This window comes from Lonchura striata, chromosome 27 (genome assembly GCF_050655825.1).
Source record: "Lonchura striata isolate lonStrDom1 chromosome 27, ASM5065582v1, whole genome shotgun sequence".
Classification (NCBI taxonomy): Eukaryota; Metazoa; Chordata; class Aves; order Passeriformes; family Estrildidae; genus Lonchura; species Lonchura striata.
Genome location: NC_140729.1, coordinates 5,723,308 through 5,750,315, shown reverse-complemented (window position 1 = coordinate 5,750,315; position 27,008 = coordinate 5,723,308).

The window sequence follows — 27,008 nt, the reverse complement described above, 5'->3', positions numbered from 1 at the left end:
CAAATAACACCCCCAAAAAACCCACCTCCACATTAAAAAATTAAAACTGGACTATTGAATTAATTTCCCATACATTCATAAACTAGATTATCTCTGTGAAGAGGCATCATCTGGCTTTTGCATAACCAATACTTGGCAACTAAAGTTATATTAGGGGATTTTATTATAGGTTGGGTGTTAGGTTTTCTATCCCATATGCAATGGAATGTGAGGTTTTCTATCCCATATGTGAGGGTTTCTGTCCCATATTCAATGGCATGTGAGGTTTTCTATCCCATATATGAAGTTTTCTATCCCATACTCAATGGGATATTAGGTTTTCTATCCCATCTGCATATTTTCCCCATTCCCTGGAGCCTCTTGCACTTTTTGGAACCTCTGCCAGCAACATTCTACTCCTTGATCTCGGTTTTAATAGGTTCAACATATTAATTGTCAAACATTATTAGTGTTTGTTCTTAAGCACACATATGCTTTGGTCAGTACAGAATTCTTAAAAAAAAGGTTTGGCAAAGTAAATGGTTGATAAATCAAGGGAACAGAGAAAAAGTAAACTGTAAGGAGAATGTACATAAATAAATACAAACTTTTACCTTCATCAGGTAGCTGAGACTTCTTTCACTGAAGACATCCCTAAGGAATCCCATTTCCTCTTTATGATTTGAATCAGGTCTTAGCTGAGATGTCAAAAGGGCCAAAGTTTCATGCAACCCTAAATTTAGATTCAGGACAGAACAAAAACATTCTACACAGCATTTCTCACAGGACCTTCTACTGCAGTCTTAACAGTCACTACATTTATTTGGGTATCACATTGATGATCATCACATTTGCAGAGACTTGTGATTATCTCGTGTTTATCCACAGCTCATTTTGCAACACTCCCCTCATAAGTGTCAAGCACACCATCATATTAAGGCAAAATCTAACAAAGCAATATATATTTCTTAAGAAATTATCTTTCACATTTAACACTTCATGTTTATTACTCCTTGTTTCCAGAACCCTTTGTTTCCCCTCTTACAAATTTGAAATTTTAGTACCACAGCAGACTCTCAAACTGATTGAATGACCTTTTTTTGCACAGGTAGCAGCTCTACCTCCCCAGCAGCTTTGCTTACAAGTGTTATCCTGCCCCTTCCACTCTGAGGCACCTATAAAAAGCCAGGCCTGACCAGAGGAAGAAAGGATAAAGTGTAGATTTCCATTGTGGTGGAATCAAAGCTTGTGGCTAGTTTTCTAAAAAAATATTTAAATATCCCAATTTTGCAACACACAGAGCCAGACAAAGGCCAGATTTTTCCCGGTGAACCATGTCTGGGAACACAGGACCAAAACAAAACAGGAAATATAAAAAGGTGGAGGGGGTTCAAATCTATTCCTGTGGCTATTCTCTCCACGAACCTTAGAGTGGATTTTGATCCAGGAGACTCAAACTCACTCCTGCTTTAATCCTAAGCATCATTTATTATCTGTGACTTCTCCTGGGCAGCATACTGGAGAAGCTAGTAAAGTAGCCTTGAACAAAGACACTTATTTTAAGTTAAAAGGAAGGATATTTACAATGTTTATCAACCCCTGTTCAGAAAATATTAAGAAATGACACAGCAAGCAGCAGAGATATATGGGCTGATCTTTAGTAAGCACATGTAGAAGGCACTGTTACACTGAGGGGTCCAATTCTGCCTATCAGAATATATCCAGGTCTATCAGAATATATTCAGATCTATCAGAATATATTCAAGTCTATCAGAGTATATTCAGGTCTATCAGAGTATATTTGGGTGCTCTAGGGTTAGTAGGAAACTGATCCTGACAAACTTTATTAATTTTCACCTTTTACATTCCACCTTCCTTCTTGTAGGTAATTGCTCAGAAACTTCAGTTGAATTATCTTAATTCTATTACATTTTACTCCTATTTAAATTATTTTTATGTGTGAAACAGGTATGACAAGATTTCAGTCACTGCTCTGTTGAAAGCATGCAGCTGAATTACCTGAGTCTTCTGAAAGCACTGGCATGGCTTTGTTCTTACTCTTAGAGACAAATGTTCAACTTCAACCAAGAAGATTTTTCTTCTTTCTGGACTGTGGTTCAGAAGCACTCCTGAAATGAGCAAACATAATACCTAAGCTCAAATATGCAAGAAAAATGTCAGGCATGTAAAAATAGCATTTTTTTTAGTTTTCAGTATAACCTGGATCGAGCAGAGTTCTGCAGTTATTCTGCTGTGCAAGTAACAATGTAAAATACTAGGTTATGTAATGAAATGTAAGTAAAATGAAAAAATACTAGGTTATATAATAACCATATTGTATCTTGGATAAAGCTGAGGCTGAAGAGAGTAGCTCTCAAGATAGGTCTAAATAACCATCTGAAAAAACAGAAGGGAAGGGATGTTTGAAAGCACTGGAAAACATCACGTGCAGAAACAGAGCATGCAGGAAGATGTCACACCACCAGATGTTCTGGGGCTTCCTAAAAGCTCATCTCAAAGAAATGTCCACATCCCTGGGATTCTGAGGAAACGAGGGTACACTTACATGCAGCTCCTTAAAGCTGGCAGGACTGGCACTCTACCAACCCTGGTCACAGGTACTAAGAATGTTATAAAAAATAAAGCTACTTCCACTGCCCAGAAATTGGTTTGGATATTTCTCTTGCAGATGACTCTTGTTACCGAGAGCAAATTACTCCAGAGAAATATTTTTATTTTTATTTTAAAGAAAATCAAAACTGAATCCATGTATGTAATTGCCAGTCCAAGAATAAACATGTTTCAGGGCACTTACAATCTTTTACATGCTTATAAAATTCATTGGAGTAGTTTATAAAAATAAACCTCCGTAACAGCACAACATACTCCAGCTCTTTGCTGAGTACAAAAAAGGATGCTCCTTGTGTTTCTATTTGTAGATAAGTCTCTCAGAGTTTTATTGTATGAAACAAGTTTGACGGTCTTCCAATTCAAATTTTCTTGATTAGCTGCCTGAAAATACCATAGTACTGCATGACAAATTAGCATTTACTTATTTAGAATTTTCTTGATTCTTGAGTTTCTCTACAACATAGTGATATACTAAGCTCAACAGTCAGCTGTGTTTTACACCCTGTATTTTCTACCACTACAATTAATTAATCCATCTGGGCATAGGTGGACTTCTCTAAGTAAAGGAACTGAGTGTTGAAATTTCACTCTAATCCATGGATTGTGCTCCAGTGCATTATATATACTATACCTTTATTTAAACACTCTTATGACCTATTGCTTAGAAGAAATAAACATTTCACTCAACACGCTTCATGCCAAAGGAATTTATAGGCAATTCATTCGACTGCTTTGGTTCCTTGACTATGGCATTTCATTTGACATATATTTAAATCATCTCAAATTATTAGAAAGAACTTTAATTGCATGCTTCATCTTTGCAACAATGTGGTTCCTACAGTCAAACCTATTTTGCACTAAACCCCACGAAAAGCCAAGATATTTTCTAGATTCTTAGTGAAAAATAGCCCACACAGGAACCTGGAAAACACACATTTCAGCATCGTAAAAACCTGACAGCAAACTCAGGAGTATCAGAATTAGTCTAGGCACAGCAATCAAAATGGAGACTTCCCCTAGAGGCATCTTCCATGCTCTGTAAAGATCTCGTTACACAGAACTGCCTGGAATGAACACTCCAAAGAATGAAAAGCATTCCATACCCAGGGCTGGCTTCAGAGCTATGACAATCAGCCTCAGCATGTGGTATTTTGCAAGATGGGTCTCAAAACCACAAATCACTGCAGCATCAATAGGCACAAATACATTTTTCCTCTTTAAAAATATCTACCTAAAAGTTAATTCATTTTTCACACAAAATGTGAAAAATGCTAAGAGCTAAATAAAGGGCTAATAAAGAGCTAAATAAACCCAACTGATGCTTGCCATAGGGTCAAAACAGAAGATAAAACAGAAGTGTAACATGATCTGGCATATCCCTATTAACTTGTAGAATAAACCTATTGTGGTTCACAGCCTAACACTACATAAAGCTTCTGTAATCCAGATTGTACCATTCAAAGCACTAGTTGCTTTCAGAAAGCATCTGCAGTTTAACATTTTACACGACCCTAGCGAATAGGTCAGAAAATCCATCAGTATCCTGACCGGGCCATAGGTGATAGCTGACGGCCACACAGATTTCTCCTCCTGTCAAACCTGAGCGATGCTCTTTCGCGGGGTAGCGTAGGTACTGTAGCAGGGAAAAACTCTACTCTGGTGCTGCCCGAGCACAGACAGAACCGCGCATCCCTGCTGGGCACCGCGGGCCGGACTCTGCCCCAGAGCCCCACGTCAGGGGCGGCCCCGGGCTCAGCCGGGCAACCCTCGGCCGGCCCGGGGCCCGCCCGACACCCCACGGGCAAGGGCTGTCCCGCCCCAGGGAGAGCTTCGTGTGAGCTCCACCGAGCCGCTGATTCTGCCGGAGGCGACACCCGAGGGCCCAGACCGCCTCACGGCCGCGTCCGGAGGAGGCTGCGCTCCGCACGGAGCGGACAGCGGCGGCCCTGCCCGAGCTGCTCGCCGAGCCGCGAGGCCGCCCTCAGCAGCGAGCACATTCCCGCACCACTGCGAGGGTGGTGGAGGGCCGTACGTGTCTGGCAGGGCGGCTCGGAGGCGCTGGTGTTCCCCTGGCCGCTGCAGACCCTCACGCTGAAGTTTCCTTCTCTCGTGCCCTCAGGGCTCCCAGAGCCGCCCTGGGCTCTGGTGGAGCAGGCCGGGGCTGCTCCATCCCGGGGCACTGGGCAAAGCCATTCCTTGGTGTGGGTTTGATGTTCCCCACACAGACAGCGCCGGGCTGTTTTGGGGGCTGTTTTGGGGAATTGGGGCTGTTCTGAAGACTCGGCTGCAGCCCTGCTCAGAGGGACCGGGAGAGGCCCAGCAGCACGGAGCCAGCCTGTCTGGAGCACTGGGGCACCGAGCAGGACGCAAAACCTGCTACAGAGAGGTGCCACTGGCCACAGCAGCAAATGAGGAAATCTTCCTCTGGCTGCAGGTCAGGGAGCAGCGGGTGTGATCAGCGGCGTTCCATGCCCCTGTAAGGTGGAGGTGGAGATTGGAAGAGCCTCTGGAGGGACTGGCTGGACGCTGCAGTGGTCAGTGTGACACGGAGCTGTGGCCGGCCTGGTCAGTGCAGGTCACTCTGGCCCCTCTGTTTGGAGGCACAGGTCACCTCGGGGCTGGAGCCCAGCTGGAGTCAGGAGAGGCTGCGCTCAGCAGTGCCTCTGGAGTTGATAATCTCTCTCTGATTCCCGTGTGGTTCATGTGCCACTTCCCAAACAGCACGGAGAAGCCCACCTCTGCCTTTAGTGTGCTTTGAGAAAGCCCAGCTCAAACCTGCTTAGTTTTCTAGTGAGGGAATTTGTCTTTCTCCACAGGCTGCAGAACCCAGGAGTAGGTTGCCAAGTGTGGACAGTTGGATGTTTTCCTTTCACTGACCACTGGGGCTTTGGGGTCCTGTGTAAATCCATGGGGCAGAGGGATGCTGGGATCAGGTGGCAGTGCTGGCTGCTGGAACGTGCCAGGATCCTTGTCTGCAAGCTGCAGTTGAGTGCATTCTGTAATTCCTGAACCAGAGGTGCTCACCTGCCTCTCCCATCGAGTGGGTTTGTTTTTTGGGGTCCTGTATTTCTTTCTTGTTGTCTTCCACAAATCCAGGGAAAAACACGCATTTTATTTCAGTTCTTCTCCTCACCTAATCCTCTAGCTGCTCATCTAGAGGTCTCTTGCAGCCCCTGATACTGAAGGAGTCTTTTCAGGGTTACCTAGGGGCTCTGTGGGGTGAGAGCTCATGGATGAAGTGCTGCTTGTGGCCAGGGAGCAATGGAATGGCAAGCAGCTGGCTCTCTGGGTAGAGAGGTCTCATTTCTAGCTAAGGGAACCTATTTCTGGCTCTGATCCACAAACTGGGTCAGGTCCAGGCAGTTCTCTCTGGACTGCCCACACTGGTAAATGCAGCTGCCTCAACTTCTAATTTTTCTTTTTTTCAGACTCCATTGATGATGTGTCTTATGACCTCCTGGAATGCCATGGCAAAAGGAACCTTCTTTTCAGCTGCAGGGGTGGCACCTTCATCATGTGCTGCCCTTCTGGAGCAGGAGCTGCTGGCACATCAGCCATTGATCTGAGGGAATGAAGCAGGGTGCACAGGAGAGCATTTCTCAGAGCCAGAGGCCATGGAACAGGGTGGATGCAAGCTTGGGGAGTTCACCTCATATTAAAATCCTCTGTGGCCTATGGGGAAACAGCAAATCTCTCTCTGCAAAGCCTAAGACTGGAATATGCCAGCACCCATCATGCCAATATGTCCCTGTCTTGTTTCCAGACAAACCTCCTGTTAAACCTGCCAGAGTTGCCAAGATGACCAGAAAAGTGAGGGCCTTTCAGACAAATCCTCTTCCCCTTGAAGACCTCTCTGAGCTCCCCAGCTCCTTCTGATCTCTGCCCCATCCTTGGCTTTCCACCCCTCTCCCTGCCTCAGGAGCCATTGCTGGGAAGGATTTACCAGCTTTGGGAACTGGGAGCTTCAAGATTGAAGACTTCCAGCAGGAGCCCCAGTTCCCAGATGTACCCAGTACATCTGTAAATCTCCCCCACAACTGTTATTTGCTAAATGGAGCAGTCCCAGCAGTGCTGTATTTCATCCCAGCATTTATTTAGCTTTATTTTTTGTGCTGTACAATGTGGCTGCTTCAGTGAGGCCGTGGTCCCCCCACCTTCCCCTGCCTGGCCTGGCTGTCCCCAGGGCACCTTGCTGAACTCTCCCATGGTGCTGCTTACTCCTGGGCTTGTGTCACATGTCCTTTCTAGAGGATGATTTTATTCAGCAAACTCCTGGTGCAGGACAGCAAAGCTGCAGAGATGAGCACAGACGCCAACAGAGAACCTGGGTGTGCTGAGGCAGGACATGGAACTGATGCAGGCCAAAACTGCCCCAGGGTCACCCCATTCCAGTCAGGAGTGTGGTATCAGGGCTACCAAACCGTGAAGTGTGGTAGCCCCTCTGTGCATCCCTGTGGGATGAGGAGGACAAGGCAGGGGAGTGTGTGAATGGGGAGGGAAGAGCTTCCAGGTGTTCTGGATGAGGTGTGGTAGAGCCAGGGCAGCCTTCCTGTGCACCTCAGGTGAAGTGCTGAGGGAGTGACCTTCACACAAAGCCTTGGGTTTTCCCACTGCATTCCCCAGGTGCAGCAGAATGTCAGAGAAGGAATCAAAGCACGGAGGATTTCCAGTGAAGGAGATACTGGGAGGAGTTGGACATGTGTTCTTCCATTCCATAAAACAAGGAAAACCAGGGGCCAGAGAGAGGGATAAGGAGTTTCCAACGTCTGCCAATCCCTGGTGACTGCCCTCCCTGCCCTGCCAGACCCTCTGGCACAGATTCCAAAGCTGTGGGGCAGATCATGAGGGTGAATGTCCTGGTTCTGGCCAGGATGGGGTAAATTTTTGCCATAACCAGGACAGGGCATGGCCAGGACGTGGAGGTTGTTCTGAACCACTCCACAACATTTTCCAGGGACAGGGGAAGAAATCTCCGCTGGATAACATGCATGACAGCCTGGTTGGGTACTGCCAGGCTCTATGGGGTGGATGGTTGCATGTGAATTGTCCCAGTCCATTATTAATATTGTTGCGGTTACTGCTCATTTTCTTGTTTCATTGCTGTTTCCATTATATTGTTCTTGTCTCAACCCACAGTCTTTAACTTTTGTGCTTCCAGTTCTATTCTCAAGCCCACCAGAGAAGGGAGGGGAGAGGGAGAAGGGAGTGAGGAGCAGTGGTTTGCAGTGTTCCAGTGGAAACACCAGACTGGGGAATGCCATTCCCAAACCACAAAAGTGAGTGCATGAGCACTCTCCATCTCAGTCCCTTGTTTTCTGCAGCCATGACCTCCAGCACCAGTCTCCAAAGCAAGAGGCAGCACTGAGGCATTTGCAGTACTCACCCTGCTCCAGACATGGAGAATGTATAAACAGACTCAGAAGGGCTTCCTCATGGCATTGAAACTCCTGTCAGCTTCTCGCACTCTGCCATGGTCAGCAATTCCTCTTGCAACACTCAGGAGTTTCCAGGTTTGTTCCATCAGCTAAGGCTTATGTGCCTTGAAGCATCCCCCCAAGTAGTTTGCACATGGCATTGTTCCTTCCTGTCCTCTTTCTAGCTTTGATGTGCTAGTTTTCTCCATCGTGTGGTGGCTCTGAGCACCCTCTCTGACCAAACACTGCCTTTGGAGTGACTTTCCCTCTGTGCCAGATTTGTCTGCCCATGGTGTCGTTTTGCATGTGCGAGGCAAGGGACCCCTTTTGCCTTTCACAACCTTCAAGGTCCCTTCCAGCCCAAACCATTCTGTGGTTCTGTGAGGCTGTGGCCTTTCCCTGCCCTCTGAGGACACTGTGCCCAGAACCTGGAACCACCCACTCTGTGACATCAGCCCCAGGTGCCATGGACAGTGCAGTTGCTGCAGCACTCGTCAGAGACTGCACTGGAAGAGACAAGCTTTTGTCTCTTTCAGCTGACAGATGCTGCTGACAGCGATGAATCTTCTGTACCTGTACCTCTTCATCCTGCTGGCTGTGTACAGACCTGCACATGGTACCTGGGGCAACTGCAGGTATGGCCCCAGGCTCTAGGAGGGTGCTTGTCCCCCATTGCCACACCCCAAACCCCATGTGGGAGCCTCCTTGCCAGCACCCAGGTACTGGAACAGAAGGGCAGTAATGATTTTGTGCTTCCAGAGGGACCTGTGGGCTCCGGCCCATGGCTTCTGACTACAACTCCATAGATGCTGACTACCGAATTGTGACTGGCACAGGTGCCCTGCCAGGGGCCTGGCCCTGGATTGTCAGCATCCAGGACCCCAGGAAAATAGGCACCGGCCATACATGTGGAGGGTCCCTCATCAGCCCACAGTGGGTCCTCACAGCAGCCCATTGCTTCCTCCAGGCCAGGTAAGGAGGAGCAGGGAATGAGGGTATCCTCACCACACAAACAGTTGCCCAGCCTGCAGCACCTCAATACTACGGGGCCCAACTGAGGGACTGCTCAGAAGGCTGGGCTCGTGCCACTGCTGCCCAGCAGCCTCCAGTGTGGCATTCCTGGAGCCTAAGGCATGCTAGGGCAGTCACACTCCTCATTGCCCTGCTTTCCTCTCTGCCTTGAGAAGCAGAAGGAAGGGAAGTGCTGAGCTGCCACAGTGATGCCTTTTCAGGACTACCTAAAAACAGGCCAGACAAGGAATAAAAAGTGATTATATTTATTGAAGGGCCTCCAGGTCCATTTTAGGCAAAACAAAAGACCCCCCCAAGTGCTACAACCCAAAATTGACCACGGGTCAAAGGTTTTCACACCTATAAATTTGGTCCATTTGCATATTTAGGGTTAATCTTCTAATTACAGCTTCAGGTAATGAAGTCATTTACCCCCAGTTTGCTCCCCTCAACTCACTTTTGTTTCCATCTCTCGAGGCCTGAGGCAGTGAGGTATCCTTGATTGCCAGGCCTGGAGAGGAATTTTTGTGACCAGAATGGGAAAGCAGCAGCAGCTCACACTGTGTGCAGAATTTAGTTATACAGTAAAAAACTGCAGGATTACAAATGGATGAAAAATACAAAAGCTAAAATCCTAAGGCATCAACAGCACACGGCTCTGCTCTTCCTCAGACCCCTCTCTGCCTTGCAGGAATGTCACCATGTGGCGTGTGCTGATCGGGGCCACCAAGCTGACCCATCTGGGCCCTGAAACTCAGGTGCGCCACATCAAGCGGCTCCTGGCCCACCAGGAGTACACGGCTGATTCCCAGCAGAACGACATCGCCCTGCTGGAGCTGGACAAGCCCGTGGAGTGCAGTGACTACGTCCAGCTTGCCTGCGTGCCCAACGCCTCGCTCACAGTGTCAGAGCTGAAAACCTGCTACATTGCTGGCTGGGGTTCTGCCACTGCAAAAGGTGAGTTCCCAAAAAGGGCCCTGAGGGTGAGCTGGGCACACCAGCAAGATGGGTTTGGCTTCCTGACAGCACAAACCAAAGTCAGGCTGTAGGATGTATGCCTCTGGAGAGCTGGGCCTGGCCTGCTCCCCAAAGGCAGACAGAAAGGACACAGCGCTTCAACAACTGCTCCAGAGGCAAAGCCAAGCCCTAGGGAATGAGTTCACCCCCAGACAGGGGAGTGGAACTGGCAAAGAGCTGCTGGGTGCCCATTCCTTCCTGTGCTTGCAGCTCAGGGTCCGAGTGATGTCCTGCAGGAAGCCAAGGTCCGTCTCCTGGATATCCGGCTGGTTAACAGCAGCCGTCGGTACGCTGGGGCCATCCACACCCACAACCTGTGTGCTGGCTACCCACGGGGTGGCATGGACACCTGCCAGGTATGAGTGCTGGGAGCCAGCAGCGAAGGTACCCCGTCACCATGGGCTTTGTCTGGCAAACCACTTTTCCTCCACTGCTGGAGTTTCCTTGCCAAGTGACCATGTTCCCCAGGCCTGCCCCTCTGCCCAGAAAGCCCATCCAGTGTTCTCAGCAGCCCACAGATCCAGATTCTGGATGATCTATGCTCTGCCCATCCAGGATCACTGTGCAGATACAAAAGGGGGCCTTCACAGACACCCACCCTGTTCCCAGCTAAGGTTCTTGAGACTCCAGCACCTGAGCAAAGCCTTTTTGTACCATGAATACAGCTGTGGCAGGGGCTGCAAGAGAGAAACAGGCCTCTAGTGCTGACAGCAGCCACCCAACAGCACCCTAATCCTCTTTCCTCTGTTGCAGGGTGACAGTGGAGGGCCTCTGGTGTGCAAAGATAACCATGCTGGCTACTTTTGGCTTGTTGGAGTGACCAGCTGGGGAAAAGGCTGTGTCAGAACAAAACGCCCGGGAGTCTACACCTCCACTCAGTACTTCTACAACTGGATCCTGATTCAGATGGGCATGCGTCCACCTGGAACAGACACTCTAGCACCAGAGACAACCTACATCTCAACCCCTCTTGAGCAGCCAGAGCCAACACTGACAGAGTCAAACTGCTCTACTCCCACTCCATATCCTGAGTCAGCTGAAACAGCTACTCCAAGACCAGAGCCAACCTTCAGCTCAGCCCCCTTGGAGCAGCCAGAGTCAGCACCAACAGAGTCAGGCTGCTCTACTCCCACTCCATGTCCAGAGTCAGCTGAAACAGCCACTCCAGCACCAGAGCCAACCTTCAGCTCAACCCCTTTTGAGCAGCCAGAGCCAACACCAACAGAGTCAGGCTGCTGTACTCCCACTCCTGATCACTCAACTGCAACAGCCACACCAGAGCCAGAGTCGACCTCAAACCCCTCTGAGGAGCCAATGTCAATGCAACCTCTCTTGCCTGCTCCACATCCATACGAGATAGTGGTGAAATTCTTAACTCGGGTGCACCAGATACTGCTGGGCCTCATGAGAAAAAAGACATGGGCAGCAGGATGAACAGGATCCACTGCAGGCTGCAGTGGACCATGACCATTACATACTGGGGCAGTGCCTGCTCGTCCAAAGGCAGCCTCAGGTCAAAGGCGTCCTCTGTCCTGCCAATCTTCCTCCTCTGCATGCACAAATGCTGAAATTTATTTAGTTGTGTAAATAAAGTTGCCTGTTACCACTGTTAGCATGTGTTTGTAGTCCAGTCCAGTCTCCTGTGCAAGGCAAGGACTCCCAAGCCAGGCACCAGCAAAACAAAGCTCTGATGGGAGAAGGGACACAGGTCACAGGGGGCTACAGCTCTTGAGGACAGCAGTTGGGAACACTGTTTTATGCTGCCCAGCAGTGGAATCCCTGGGTGCGGGACTTGAAACTCAACTCTCATGACTCAGGGAACACCGTTCTAGAAAGTCTCAAGGCTGAAGATTGGCCGGACACAGGCTGAGGAGGAGTTCCACAGCCAGAAGTTCCACAGCCAGGAGCAAGGATTTCTGAGCAGTGGGCAGACCAGAAGAGCTTTGTGCCACCCCCAGTGTTGTGATAGATGAACTGTCCACAGCTCCCCTGCAGACACTGCTGGCACTCAGACTGACTCCACATCTGTCAAAGACATAAGGAATATTTTGGCAAAGTGCCTCATGTTCCCCTACTGAGCATCCTTACCACCCTCTCTGAGGAAGCCACATCCCTGTGCTAAGGCTGGAAAGCAAACACCCAAACCCAAACCCTTTACTTCTTCCCTAGCACACCCACCCCAAAGAAACTCAGAACCAAAATTAAAACAAAACACCCCCACCAAATAACACCCCCAAAAAAACCCACCTCCACATTAAAAAATTAAAACTGGACTATTGAATTAATTTCCCATACATTCATAAACTAGATTATCTCTGTGAAGAGGCATCATCTGGCTTTTGCATAACCAATACTTGGCAACTAAAGTTATATTAGGGGATTTTATTATAGGTTGGGTGTTAGGTTTTCTATCCCATATGCAATGGAATGTGAGGTTTTCTATCCCATATGTGAGGGTTTCTGTCCCATATTCAATGGCATGTGAGGTTTTCTATCCCATATATGAAGTTTTCTATCCCATACTCAATGGGATATTAGGTTTTCTATCCCATCTGCATATTTTCCCCATTCCCTGGAGCCTCTTGCACTTTTTGGAACCTCTGCCAGCAACATTCTACTCCTTGATCTCGGTTTTAATATGTTCAACATATTAATTGTCAAACATTATTAGTGTTTGTTCTTAAGCACACATATGCTTTGGTCAGTACAGAATTCTTAAAAAAAAGGTTTGGCAAAGTAAATGGTTGATAAATCAAGGGAACAGAGAAAAAGTAAACTGTAAGGAGAATGTACATAAATAAATACAAACTTTTACCTTCATCAGGTAGCTGAGACTTCTTTCACTGAAGACATCCCTAAGGAATCCCATTTCCTCTTTATGATTTGAATCAGGTCTTAGCTGAGATGTCAAAAGGGCCAAAGTTTCATGCAACCCTAAATTTAGATTCAGGACAGAACAAAAACATTCTACACAGCATTTCTCACAGGACCTTCTACTGCAGTCTTAACAGTCACTACATTTATTTGGGTATCACATTGATGATCATCACATTTGCAGAGACTTGTGATTATCTCGTGTTTATCCACAGCTCATTTTGCAACACTCCCCTCATAAGTGTCAAGCACACCATCATATTAAGGCAAAATCTAACAAAGCAATATATATTTCTTAAGAAATTATCTTTCACATTTAACACTTCATGTTTATTACTCCTTGTTTCCAGAACCCTTTGTTTCCCCTCTTACAAATTTGAAATTTTAGTACCACAGCAGACTCTCAAACTGATTGAATGACCTTTTTTTGCACAGGTAGCAGCTCTACCTCCCCAGCAGCTTTGCTTACAAGTGTTATCCTGCCCCTTCCACTCTGAGGCACCTATAAAAAGCCAGGCCTGACCAGAGGAAGAAAGGATAAAGTGTAGATTTCCATTGTGGTGGAATCAAAGCTTGTGGCTAGTTTTCTAAAAAAATATTTAAATATCCCAATTTTGCAACACACAGAGCCAGACAAAGGCCAGATTTTTCCCGGTGAACCATGTCTGGGAACACAGGACCAAAACAAAACAGGAAATATAAAAAGGTGGAGGGGGTTCAAATCTATTCCTGTGGCTATTCTCTCCACGAACCTTAGAGTGGATTTTGATCCAGGAGACTCAAACTCACTCCTGCTTTAATCCTAAGCATCATTTATTATCTGTGACTTCTCCTGGGCAGCATACTGGAGAAGCTAGTAAAGTAGCCTTGAACAAAGACACTTATTTTAAGTTAAAAGGAAGGATATTTACAATGTTTATCAACCCCTGTTCAGAAAATATTAAGAAATGACACAGCAAGCAGCAGAGATATATGGGCTGATCTTTAGTAAGCACATGTAGAAGGCACTGTTACACTGAGGGGTCCAATTCTGCCTATCAGAATATATTCAGGTCTATCAGAATATATTCAGATCTATCAGAATATATTCAAGTCTATCAGAGTATATTCAGGTCTATCAGAGTATATTTGGGTGCTCTAGGGTTAGTAGGAAACTGATCCTGACAAACTTTATTAATTTTCACCTTTTACATTCCACCTTCCTTCTTGTAGGTAATTGCTCAGAAACTTCAGTTGAATTATCTTAATTCTATTACATTTTACTCCTATTTAAATTATTTTTATGTGTGAAACAGGTATGACAAGATTTCAGTCACTGCTCTGTTGAAAGCATGCAGCTGAATTACCTGAGTCTTCTGAAAGCACTGGCATGGCTTTGTTCTTACTCTTAGAGACAAATGTTCAACTTCAACCAAGAAGATTTTTCTTCTTTCTGGACTGTGGTTCAGAAGCACTCCTGAAATGAGCAAACATAATACCTAAGCTCAAATATGCAAGAAAAATGTCAGGCATGTAAAAATAGCATTTTTTTTAGTTTTCAGTATAACCTGGATCGAGCAGAGTTCTGCAGTTATTCTGCTGTGCAAGTAACAATGTAAAATACTAGGTTATGTAATGAAATGTAAGTAAAATGAAAAAATACTAGGTTATATAATAACCATATTGTATCTTGGATAAAGCTGAGGCTGAAGAGAGTAGCTCTCAAGATAGGTCTAAATAACCATCTGAAAAAACAGAAGGGAAGGGATGTTTGAAAGCACTGGAAAACATCACGTGCAGAAACAGAGCATGCAGGAAGATGTCACACCACCAGATGTTCTGGGGCTTCCTAAAAGCTCATCTCAAAGAAATGTCCACATCCCTGGGATTCTGAGGAAACGAGGGTACACTTACATGCAGCTCCTTAAAGCTGGCAGGACTGGCACTCTACCAACCCTGGTCACAGGTACTAAGAATGTTATAAAAAATAAAGCTACTTCCACTGCCCAGAAATTGGTTTGGATATTTCTCTTGCAGATGACTCTTGTTACCGAGAGCAAATTACTCCAGAGAAATATTTTTATTTTTATTTTAAAGAAAATCAAAACTGAATCCATGTATGTAATTGCCAGTCCAAGAATAAACATGTTTCAGGGCACTTACAATCTTTTACATGCTTATAAAATTCATTGGAGTAGTTTATAAAAATAAACCTCCGTAACAGCACAACATACTCCAGCTCTTTGCTGAGTACAAAAAAGGATGCTCCTTGTGTTTCTATTTGTAGATAAGTCTCTCAGAGTTTTATTGTATGAAACAAGTTTGACGGTCTTCCAATTCAAATTTTCTTGATTAGCTGCCTGAAAATACCATAGTACTGCATGACAAATTAGCATTTACTTATTTAGAATTTTCTTGATTCTTGAGTTTCTCTACAACATAGTGATATACTAAGCTCAACAGTCAGCTGTGTTTTACACCCTGTATTTTCTACCACTACAATTAATTAATCCATCTGGGCATAGGTGGACTTCTCTAAGTAAAGGAACTGAGTGTTGAAATTTCACTCTAATCCATGGATTGTGCTCCAGTGCATTATATATACTATACCTTTATTTAAACACTCTTATGACCTATTGCTTAGAAGAAATAAACATTTCACTCAACACGCTTCATGCCAAAGGAATTTATAGGCAATTCATTCGACTGCTTTGGTTCCTTGACTATGGCATTTCATTTGACATATATTTAAATCATCTCAAATTATTAGAAAGAACTTTAATTGCATGCTTCATCTTTGCAACAATGTGGTTCCTACAGTCAAACCTATTTTGCACTAAACTCCACGAAAAGCCAAGATATTTTCTAGATTCTTAGTGAAAAATAGCCCACACAGGAACCTGGAAAACACACATTTCAGCATCGTAAAAACCTGACAGCAAACTCAGGAGTATCAGAATTAGTCTAGGCACAGCAATCAAAATGGAGACTTCCCCTAGAGGCATCTTCCATGCTCTGTAAAGATCTCGTTACACAGAACTGCCTGGAATGAACACTCCAAAGAATGAAAAGCATTCCATACCCAGGGCTGGCTTCAGAGCTATGACAATCAGCCTCAGCATGTGGTATTTTGCAAGATGGGTCTCAAAACCACAAATCACTGCAGCATCAATAGGCACAAATACATTTTTCCTCTTTAAAAATATCTACCTAAAAGTTAATTCATTTTTCACACAAAATGTGAAAAATGCTAAGAGCTAAATAAAGGGCTAATAAAGAGCTAAATAAACCCAACTGATGCTTGCCATAGGGTCAAAACAGAAGATAAAACAGAAGTGTAACATGATCTGGCATATCCCTATTAACTTGTAGAATAAACCTATTGTGGTTCACAGCCTAACACTACATAAAGCTTCTGTAATCCAGATTGTACCATTCAAAGCACTAGTTGCTTTCAGAAAGCATCTGCAGTTTAACATTTTACACGACCCTAGCGAATAGGTCAGAAAATCCATCAGTATCCTGACCGGGCCATAGGTGATAGCTGACGGCCACACAGATTTCTCCTCCTGTCAAACCTGAGCGATGCTCTTTCGCGGGGTAGCGTAGGTACTGTAGCAGGGAAAAACTCTACTCTGGTGCTGCCCGAGCACAGACAGAACCGCGCATCCCTGCTGGGCACCGCGGGCCGGACTCTGCCCCAGAGCCCCACGTCAGGGGCGGCCCCGGGCTCAGCCGGGCAACCCTCGGCCGGCCCGGGGCCCGCCCGACACCCCACGGGCAAGGGCTGTCCCGCCCCAGGGAGAGCTTCGTGTGAGCTCCACCGAGCCGCTGATTCTGCCGGAGGCGACACCCGAGGGCCCAGACCGCCTCACGGCCGCGTCCGGAGGAGGCTGCGCTCCGCACGGAGCGGACAGCGGCGGCCCTGCCCGAGCTGCTCGCCGAGCCGCGAGGCCGCCCTCAGCAGCGAGCACATTCCCGCACCACTGCGAGGGTGGTGGAGGGCCGTACGTGTCTGGCAGGGCGGCTCGGAGGCGCTGGTGTTCCCCTGGCCGCTGCAGACCCTCACGCTGAAGTTTCCTTCTCTCGTGCCCTCAGGGCTCCCAGAGCCGCCCTGGGCTCTGGTGGAGCAGGCCGGGGCTGCTCCATCCCGGGGCACTGGGCAAAGCCATTCCTTGGTGTGGGTTTGATGTTCCCCACACAGACAGCGCCGGGCTGTTTTGGGGGCTGTTTTGGGGAATTGGGGCTGTTCTGAAGACTCGGCTGCAGCCCTGCTCAGAGGGACCGGGAGAGGCCCAGCAGCACGGAGCCAGCCTGTCTGGAGCACTGGGGCACCGAGCAGGACGCAAAACCTGCTACAGAGAGGTGCCACTGGCCACAGCAGCAAATGAGGAAATCTTCCTCTGGCTGCAGGTCAGGGAGCAGCGGGTGTGATCAGCGGCGTTCCATGCCCCTGTAAGGTGGAGGTGGAGATTGGAAGAGCCTCTGGAGGGACTGGCTGGACGCTGCAGTGGTCAGTGTGACACGGAGCTGTGGCCGGCCTGGTCAGTGCAGGTCACTCTGGCCCCTCTGTTTGGAGGCACAGGTCACCTCGGGGCTGGAGCCCAGCTGGAGTCAGGAGAGGCTGCGCTCAGCAGTGCCTCTGGAGTTGATAATCTCTCTCTGATTCCCGTGTGGTTCATGTGCCACTTCCCAAACAGCACGGAGAAGCCCACCTCTGCCTTTAGTGTGCTTTGAGAAAGCCCAGCTCAAACCTGCTTAGTTTTCTAGTGAGGGAATTTGTCTTTCTCCACAGGCTGCAGAACCCAGGAGTAGGTTGCCAAGTGTGGACAGTTGGATGTTTTCCTTTCACTGACCACTGGGGCTTTGGGGTCCTGTGTAAATCCATGGGGCAGAGGGATGCTGGGATCAGGTGGCAGTGCTGGCTGCTGGAACGTGCCAGGATCCTTGCCTGCAAGCTGCAGTTGAGTGCATTCTGTAATTCCTGAACCAGAGGTGCTCACCTGCCTCTCCCATCGAGTGGGTTTGTTTTTTGGGGTCCTGTATTTCTTTCTTGTTGTCTTCCACAAATCCAGGGAAAAACACGCATTTTATTTCAGTTCTTCTCCTCACCTAATCCTCTAGCTGCTCATCTAGAGGTCTCTTGCAGCCCCTGATACTGAAGGAGTCTTTTCAGGGTTACCTAGGGGCTCTGTGGGGTGAGAGCTCATGGATGAAGTGCTGCTTGTGGCCAGGGAGCAATGGAATGGCAAGCAGCTGGCTCTCTGGGTAGAGAGGTCTCATTTCTAGCTAAGGGAACCTATTTCTGGCTCTGATCCACAAACTGGGTCAGGTCCAGGCAGTTCTCTCTGGACTGCCCACACTGGTAAATGCAGCTGCCTCAACTTCTAATTTTTCTTTTTTTCAGACTCCATTGATGATGTGTCTTATGACCTCCTGGAATGCCATGGCAAAAGGAACCTTCTTTTCAGCTGCAGGGGTGGCACCTTCATCATGTGCTGCCCTTCTGGAGCAGGAGCTGCTGGCACATCAGCCATTGATCTGAGGGAATGAAGCAGGGTGCACAGGAGAGCATTTCTCAGAGCCAGAGGCCATGGAACAGGGTGGATGCAAGCTTGGGGAGTTCACCTCATATTAAAATCCTCTGTGGCCTATGGGGAAACAGCAAATCTCTCTCTGCAAAGCCTAAGACTGGAATATGCCAGCACCCATCATGCCAATATGTCCCTGTCTTGTTTCCAGACAAACCTCCTGTTAAACCTGCCAGAGTTGCCAAGATGACCAGAAAAGTGAGGGCCTTTCAGACAAATCCTCTTCCCCTTGAAGACCTCTCTGAGCTCCCCAGCTCCTTCTGATCTCTGCCCCATCCTTGGCTTTCCACCCCTCTCCCTGCCTCAGGAGCCATTGCTGGGAAGGATTTACCAGCTTTGGGAACTGGGAGCTTCAAGATTGAAGACTTCCAGCAGGAGCCCCAGTTCCCAGATGTACCCAGTACATCTGTAAATCTCCCCCACAACTGTTATTTGCTAAATGGAGCAGTCCCAGCAGTGCTGTATTTCATCCCAGCATTTATTTAGCTTTATTTTTTGTGCTGTACAATGTGGCTGCTTCAGTGAGGCCGTGGTCCCCCCACCTTCCCCTGCCTGGCCTGGCTGTCCCCAGGGCACCTTGCTGAACTCTCCCATGGTGCTGCTTACTCCTGGGCTTGTGTCACATGTCCTTTCTAGAGGATGATTTTATTCAGCAAACTCCTGGTGCAGGACAGCAAAGCTGCAGAGATGAGCACAAACGCCAACAGAGAACCTGGGTGTGCTGAGGCAGGACATGGAACTGATGCAGGCCAAAACTGCCCCAGGGTCACCCCATTCCAGTCAGGAGTGTGGTATCAGGGCTACCAAACCGTGAAGTGTGGTAGCCCCTCTGTGCATCCCTGTGGGATGAGGAGGACAAGGCAGGGGAGTGTGTGAATGGGGAGGGAAGAGCTTCCAGGTGTTCTGGATGAGGTGTGGTAGAGCCAGGGCAGCCTTCCTGTGCACCTCAGGTGAAGTGCTGAGGGAGTGACCTTCACACAAAGCCTTGGGTTTTCCCACTGCATTCCCCAGGTGCAGCAGAATGTCAGAGAAGGAATCAAAGCACGGAGGATTTCCAGTGAAGGAGATACTGGGAGGAGTTGGACATGTGTTCTTCCATTCCATAAAACAAGGAAAACCAGGGGCCAGAGAGAGGGATAAGGAGTTTCCAACGTCTGCCAATCCCTGGTGACTGCCCTCCCTGCCCTGCCAGACCCTCTGGCACAGATTCCAAAGCTGTGGGGCAGATCATGAGGGTGAATGTCCTGGTTCTGGCCAGGATGGGGTAAATTTTTGCCATAACCAGGACAGGGCATGGCCAGGACGTGGAGGTTGTTCTGAACCACTCCACAACATTTTCCAGGGACAGGGGAAGAAATCTCCGCTGGATAACATGCATGACAGCCTGGTTGGGTACTGCCAGGCTCTATGGGGTGGATGGTTGCATGTGAATTGTCCCAGTCCATTATTAATATTGTTGCGGTTACTGCTCATTTTCTTGTTTCATTGCTGTTTCCATTATATTGTTCTTGTCTCAACCCACAGTCTTTAACTTTTGTGCTTCCAGTTCTATTCTCAAGCCCACCAGAGAAGGGAGGGGAGAGGGAGAAGGGAGTGAGGAGCAGTGGTTTGCAGTGTTCCAGTGGAAACACCAGACTGGGGAATGCCATTCCCAAACCACAAAAGTGAGTGCATGAGCACTCTCCATCTCAGTCCCTTGTTTTCTGCAGCCATGACCTCCAGCACCAGTCTCCAAAGCAAGAGGCAGCACTGAGGCATTTGCAGTACTCACCCTGCTCCAGACATGGAGAATGTATAAACAGACTCAGAAGGGCTTCCTCATGGCATTGAAACTCCTGTCAGCTTCTCGCACTCTGCCATGGTCAGCAATTCCTCTTGCAACACTCAGGAGTTTCCAGGTTTGTTCCATCAGCTAAGGCTTATGTGCCTTGAAGCATCCCCCCAAGTAGTTTGCACATGGCATTGTTCCTTCCTGTCCTCTTTCTAGCTTTGATGTGCTAGTTTTCTCCATCGTGTGGTGGCTCTGAGCACCCTCTCTGACCAAACACTGCCTTTGGAGTGACTTTCCCTCTGTGCCAGATTTGTCTGCCCATGGTGTCGTTTTGCATGTGCGAGGCAAGGGACCCCTTTTGCCTTTCACAACCTTCAAGGTCCCTTCCAGCCCAAACCATTCTGTGGTTCTGTGAGGCTGTGGCCTTTCCCTGCCCTCTGAGGACACTGTGCCCAGAACCTGGAACCACCCACTCTGTGACATCAGCCCCAGGTGCCATGGACAGTGCAGTTGCTGCAGCACTCGTCAGAGACTGCACTGGAAGAGACAAGCTTTTGTCTCTTTCAGCTGACAGATGCTGCTGACAGCGATGAATCTTCTGTACCTGTACCTCTTCATCCTGCTGGCTGTGTACAGACCTGCACATGGTACCTGGGGCAACTGCAGGTATGGCCCCAGGCTCTAGGAGGGTGCTTGTCCCCCATTGCCACACCCCAAACCCCATGTGGGAGCCTCCTTGCCAGCACCCAGGTACTGGAACAGAAGGGCAGTAATGATTTTGTGCTTCCAGAGGGACCTGTGGGCTCCGGCCCATGGCTTCTGACTACAACTCCATAGATGCTGACTACCGAATTGTGACTGGCACAGGTGCCCTGCCAGGGGCCTGGCCCTGGATTGTCAGCATCCAGGACCCCAGGAAAATAGGCACCGGCCATACATGTGGAGGGTCCCTCATCAGCCCACAGTGGGTCCTCACAGCAGCCCATTGCTTCCTCCAGGCCAGGTAAGGAGGAGCAGGGAATGAGGGTATCCTCACCACACAAACAGTTGCCCAGCCTGCAGCACCTCAATACTACGGGGCCCAACTGAGGGACTGCTCAGAAGGCTGGGCTCGTGCCACTGCTGCCCAGCAGCCTCCAGTGTGGCATTCCTGGAGCCTAAGGCATGCTAGGGCAGTCACACTCCTCATTGCCCTGCTTTCCTCTCTGCCTTGAGAAGCAGAAGGAAGGGAAGTGCTGAGCTGCCACAGTGATGCCTTTTCAGGACTACCTAAAAACAGGCCAGACAAGGAATAAAAAGTGATTATATTTATTGAAGGGCCTCCAGGTCCATTTTAGGCAAAACAAAAGACCCCCCCAAGTGCTACAACCCAAAATTGACCACGGGTCAAAGGTTTTCACACCTATAAATTTGGTCCATTTGCATATTTAGGGTTAATCTTCTAATTACAGCTTCAGGTAATGAAGTCATTTACCCCCAGTTTGCTCCCCTCAACTCACTTTTGTTTCCATCTCTCGAGGCCTGAGGCAGTGAGGTATCCTTGATTGCCAGGCCTGGAGAGGAATTTTTGTGACCAGAATGGGAAAGCAGCAGCAGCTCACACTGTGTGCAGAATTTAGTTATACAGTAAAAAACTGCAGGATTACAAATGGATGAAAAATACAAAAGCTAAAATCCTAAGGCATCAACAGCACACGGCTCTGCTCTTCCTCAGACCCCTCTCTGCCTTGCAGGAATGTCACCATGTGGCGTGTGCTGATCGGGGCCACCAAGCTGACCCATCTGGGCCCTGAAACTCAGGTGCGCCACATCAAGCGGCTCCTGGCCCACCAGGAGTACACGGCTGATTCCCAGCAGAACGACATCGCCCTGCTGGAGCTGGACAAGCCCGTGGAGTGCAGTGACTACGTCCAGCTTGCCTGCGTGCCCAACGCCTCGCTCACAGTGTCAGAGCTGAAAACCTGCTACATTGCTGGCTGGGGTTCTGCCACTGCAAAAGGTGAGTTCCCAAAAAGGGCCCTGAGGGTGAGCTGGGCACACCAGCAAGATGGGTTTGGCTTCCTGACAGCACAAACCAAAGTCAGGCTGTAGGATGTATGCCTCTGGAGAGCTGGGCCTGGCCTGCTCCCCAAAGGCAGACAGAAAGGACACAGCGCTTCAACAACTGCTCCAGAGGCAAAGCCAAGCCCTAGGGAATGAGTTCACCCCCAGACAGGGGAGTGGAACTGGCAAAGAGCTGCTGGGTGCCCATTCCTTCCTGTGCTTGCAGCTCAGGGTCCGAGTGATGTCCTGCAGGAAGCCAAGGTCCGTCTCCTGGATATCCGGCTGGTTAACAGCAGCCGTCGGTACGCTGGGGCCATCCACACCCACAACCTGTGTGCTGGCTACCCACGGGGTGGCATGGACACCTGCCAGGTATGAGTGCTGGGAGCCAGCAGCGAAGGTACCCCGTCACCATGGGCTTTGTCTGGCAAACCACTTTTCCTCCACTGCTGGAGTTTCCTTGCCAAGTGACCGTGTTCCCCAGGCCTGCCCCTCTGCCCAGAAAGCCCATCCAGTGTTCTCAGCAGCCCACAGATCCAGATTCTGGATGATCTATGCTCTGCCCATCCAGGATCACTGTGCAGATACAAAAGGGGGCCTTCACAGACACCCACCCTGTTCCCAGCTAAGGTTCTTGAGACTCCAGCACCTGAGCAAAGCCTTTTTGTACCATGAATACAGCTGTGGCAGGGGCTGCAAGAGAGAAACAGGCCTCTAGTGCTGACAGCAGCCACCCAACAGCACCCTAATCCTCTTTCCTCTGTTGCAGGGTGACAGTGGAGGGCCTCTGGTGTGCAAAGATAACCATGCTGGCTACTTTTGGCTTGTTGGAGTGACCAGCTGGGGAAAAGGCTGTGTCAGAACAAAACGCCCGGGAGTCTACACCTCCACTCAGTACTTCTACAACTGGATCCTGATTCAGATGGGCATGCGTCCACCTGGAACAGACACTCTAGCACCAGAGACAACCTACATCTCAACCCCTCTTGAGCAGCCAGAGCCAACACTGACAGAGTCAAACTGCTCTACTCCCACTCCATATCCTGAGTCAGCTGAAACAGCTACTCCAAGACCAGAGCCAACCTTCAGCTCAGCCCCCTTGGAGCAGCCAGAGTCAGCACCAACAGAGTCAGGCTGCTCTACTCCCACTCCATGTCCAGAGTCAGCTGAAACAGCCACTCCAGCACCAGAGCCAACCTTCAGCTCAACCTCTTTTGAGCAGCCAGAGCCAACACCAACAGAGTCAAACTGCTCTACTCCCACTCCATGTCCAGAGTCAGCTGAAACAGCCACTCCAGCACCAGAGCCAACCTTCAGCTCAACCCCTTTTGAGCAGCCAGAGCCAACACCAACAGAGTCAGGCTGCTCCACTCCCACTCCATGTCCAGAGTCAGCTGAAACAGCCACTCCAGCACCAGAGCCAACCTTCAGCTCAACCCCTTTTGAGCAGCCAGAGCCAACACCAACAGAGTCAGGCTGCTCTACTCCCACTCCATGTCCAGAGTCAGCTGAAACAGCTACTCCAGCACCAGAGCCAACCTTCAGCTCAACCTCTTTTGAGCAGCCAGAGCCAACACCAACAGAGTCAGGCTGCTCTACTGTGGTGGTGCGTTTTTATTTATTTTATGTACGGTTTTACAATTTTGTATTTCCCCAATGGTTTGTTCCTGTCTTCCCCTATTTGCTGTATTGGTACATCCTTTTGTTCTGTTTTCCCGCCTGGTCCCCCTTTCCCGCCTTCCCAACACCTGTCCGTCATCCCCAAAACTGCCAAGTCATCCCCCTGTCCCCTCCCAGGTACCTTGTCTGTCACTCGGTGTTCCTTCCCCTCTGTCCAGAAACTTCTCCACAGGGCACCGAGTGATTGGACGAGGGCCTGGGGCCACTCCCCTGTCCCCTTCCCATTGGACCAGGCGGAATCACCCCACCGTGGAGCCACTCCCTTCCCCGTCTCCCATTGGTTTTCCCTCCCTGGTTTCCACTCCCATTCCCTTCCCAAATCCTATAATTGCCTGCCCCGAACCCCACTCGGGGTTCCAGCTTGGGGGGGTTTCCTGTTGGTGTATCTTCTTTGCGTTGGCCACGTTGGCTCCAGATTAAAGAAGACTTTTACCCCAGCTGGTTCCGGCTTTTCCTTGCCGCCTTAGGGTAGCCGCTGCTGATTCAGGACCCACGGGGACACCTCTCAAACCCCATCAGGGCGCAGCGAGAGGTGCCTCATTGCCCGTCCTCACCCCAGGTGCCGAGCTAGCCGGGGTTGAGCGCAACATCAGAGGGCACTTGGGGCTGGGGAGCGCGGCAAGTTGGCGCCCAACGTGGGGCCCTGGAATCGCAGCTAGGACCCCGTGGCAGAGGAGTTTGAGGTCCCCCAGACCTCGGGAATTACCCCTCGTGGCCGTCAACTGCCCCTGGTTAGAGCGCGCTCCGTTTTAGAGAGCTGCGCTCCCAGGGGACGGAGCCGGTAGTGCCGGAGGCACCAGCGGCGTCGGTCTCCACCGCGGCGGTTTGGTAAGTTCTGTTTTTTCGTTTCTACCCTCCCCTGGTGGACCCTCACCGTGTAGACGGTGTAGGGGCGGTCCGGCTCTCCCCTAGCCCTCACCGGGTTTGCCTCCCTTCCCGGGCGGGAGTGCGTCGAGGGTGGGGACAGAGCGGGGAGCGGCAGTCTTCTTCGTTCTTTTGGGATTTTCAGAACTTACCTCGCGGGGCACCAATTAACAGCGAGCTATGGGTGCTAAGCTCTCGGTGCCCCAGAAAAGCCTCTATACCCAAGTTGTGGGCATCCTTTTAGTGGGTGGGGTGAAAATTAAGAAAAATGAAGTTAAAAAATTTGTCAGATGGTTGTCGCAGGCTTTTCCCGACGTTTCGGCAGCTAAATTGTACCAGGTCCCCTTTTGGGACCAAGTCGGGAGGGAGATTCTGCGTAAGTCAGATCTTTCTCTCGCAAAATTCACTTTATTGGCTCTCCAAATTCGCGATATTGTTAAAAATAACTACGGAAACCTGCCACAGCCAACTGACAAACAAATCCCCAGTTCAGCGGGTGGGTTTAGCAACCCTAAACCTCTTTCCTCTCCCTCTGCTCCTAATTCTCCCCCAGGCGAGACAGGCGCCGTCTCTGCCTCTCCCCGTTCCCCTGCTTCTCCCAAATGTACAGCCCTGTCCCGTAGAGGGTCTGTTCGTGTTAAGTTATCCCCCGAACCCAAAACCTCTCCCTCGGCCACTCTCCCTGGGCTGCCACAAAATGGCCGCCCATCTCCCTCAGTCTCCCGGGCACAAGATGGCGGAGCCCGCGCGGCTTTTCCCGCCACTTGTGCTCCCCCCTCCCGCAACCCCTTTCTTCCCGCCTCCTGAAGTTCCGCCCCTTCCCCGGATCTCCCCGCCCATGTCCCTCCTCCACCCTATCCCGACCACGCCCCTGCTGACGCGGGGTTTTCCCCGCCCCCTGACTCCGCCTCCGGGGAGGGGAGTTCCCATCCTGCCACTCCCCCCGCTCCTGGCCACGCCCCTTCCGCCCCGCCCCCTGGTTCCCACGCTCTAACTTCCGGTTCCCACGCTATCGGTTCCGGAAGGGAGGGGCGTGGGAACCCGGAACCCTCTCCAACCCTTCCGGCCTTCTCTGCCGCGCCAGTCGTCTACACACCGCGGCAGGGGGCCGGGCCCCTTGCACAGTGGTCACCCATCCCATAGCATGTCATCAAGGAGCTGTGCAAGGCTCAGAGGGAGTTTGGCCGCGAAAGCGAATATTTTCGGGGGTTGCTGAAAGCAACCTTTTCTGCGGCCGAATATGTCCCCGCAGACATTCGGACGCTCATATCATGTCTCATCTCACATGGTGAGTTCCTGATATGGGAGTCGGAATGGAAGCGGGAGATCAGGGATGTTCTCCCTGACCTCTGGGCCTCTGCAGAGACCTCCCGGGATGGGGATGGGGCAGTGATATCCCTCGACCACTTGTGCGGGGAGGGGGATTGGAAGGAGGGGGCAAAGCAGGCGGAAAAAATCCCACGGGGCGCACTGCAGGTCAGTGCGAGAGCGGCGGAAAAGGCACTGGTCACCTTGCGATCGCGCGGGGCGGCCATTGATTTCTTATCTATTAAGCAGGGACCAATCGAGCCATTCGTGACCTTCGTGGACCGCCTGCACAGGGCGATGGAGGCTCAGGTTCCGGACGAGCGCCTGAGGGAGGGGATGCTTGCCACAGTGGCAAAGCAGAACGCAAACGAGCCCTGTCGGCAAGCGATCCTCAGCCTCCCTCTTGAACCTGAGCCCACCCTGCAGGCAATGTTGCAGGTTTGCGCTCGGAAGGTCACGGTCCCTGCGGAGGATCCGCGGAGGACCCCTCAACCGCCATCAAGGAGGGTGTCCTTCGCCGCCGCCCGGACGCCGCCGGCCACACCATCGGCCAACCGTCGTCCGCCAGGAGCATCCCCAAGAGGACCCCCGCAGACGGAAAAGTGCCACCTCTGCGGGCAGGGGGGACACTGGGTCAACAAGTGTCCCCTCAGGGAGGAGTTCTTAAATTACAGGCAACACCAGGGGAGGTCTACCCCCAACTTGGGGGCTAGACCAAAAAACTGATCTATGAGCGCAGTCCCTCCCTGCGCTCAGACAGAAATAAGGTGGGGAGATTAACACCGGAGGAGGGGAGGGACAACACCAGCTTTCGCACCCCGCCTGAGGACCTTTCTTTACAGGACA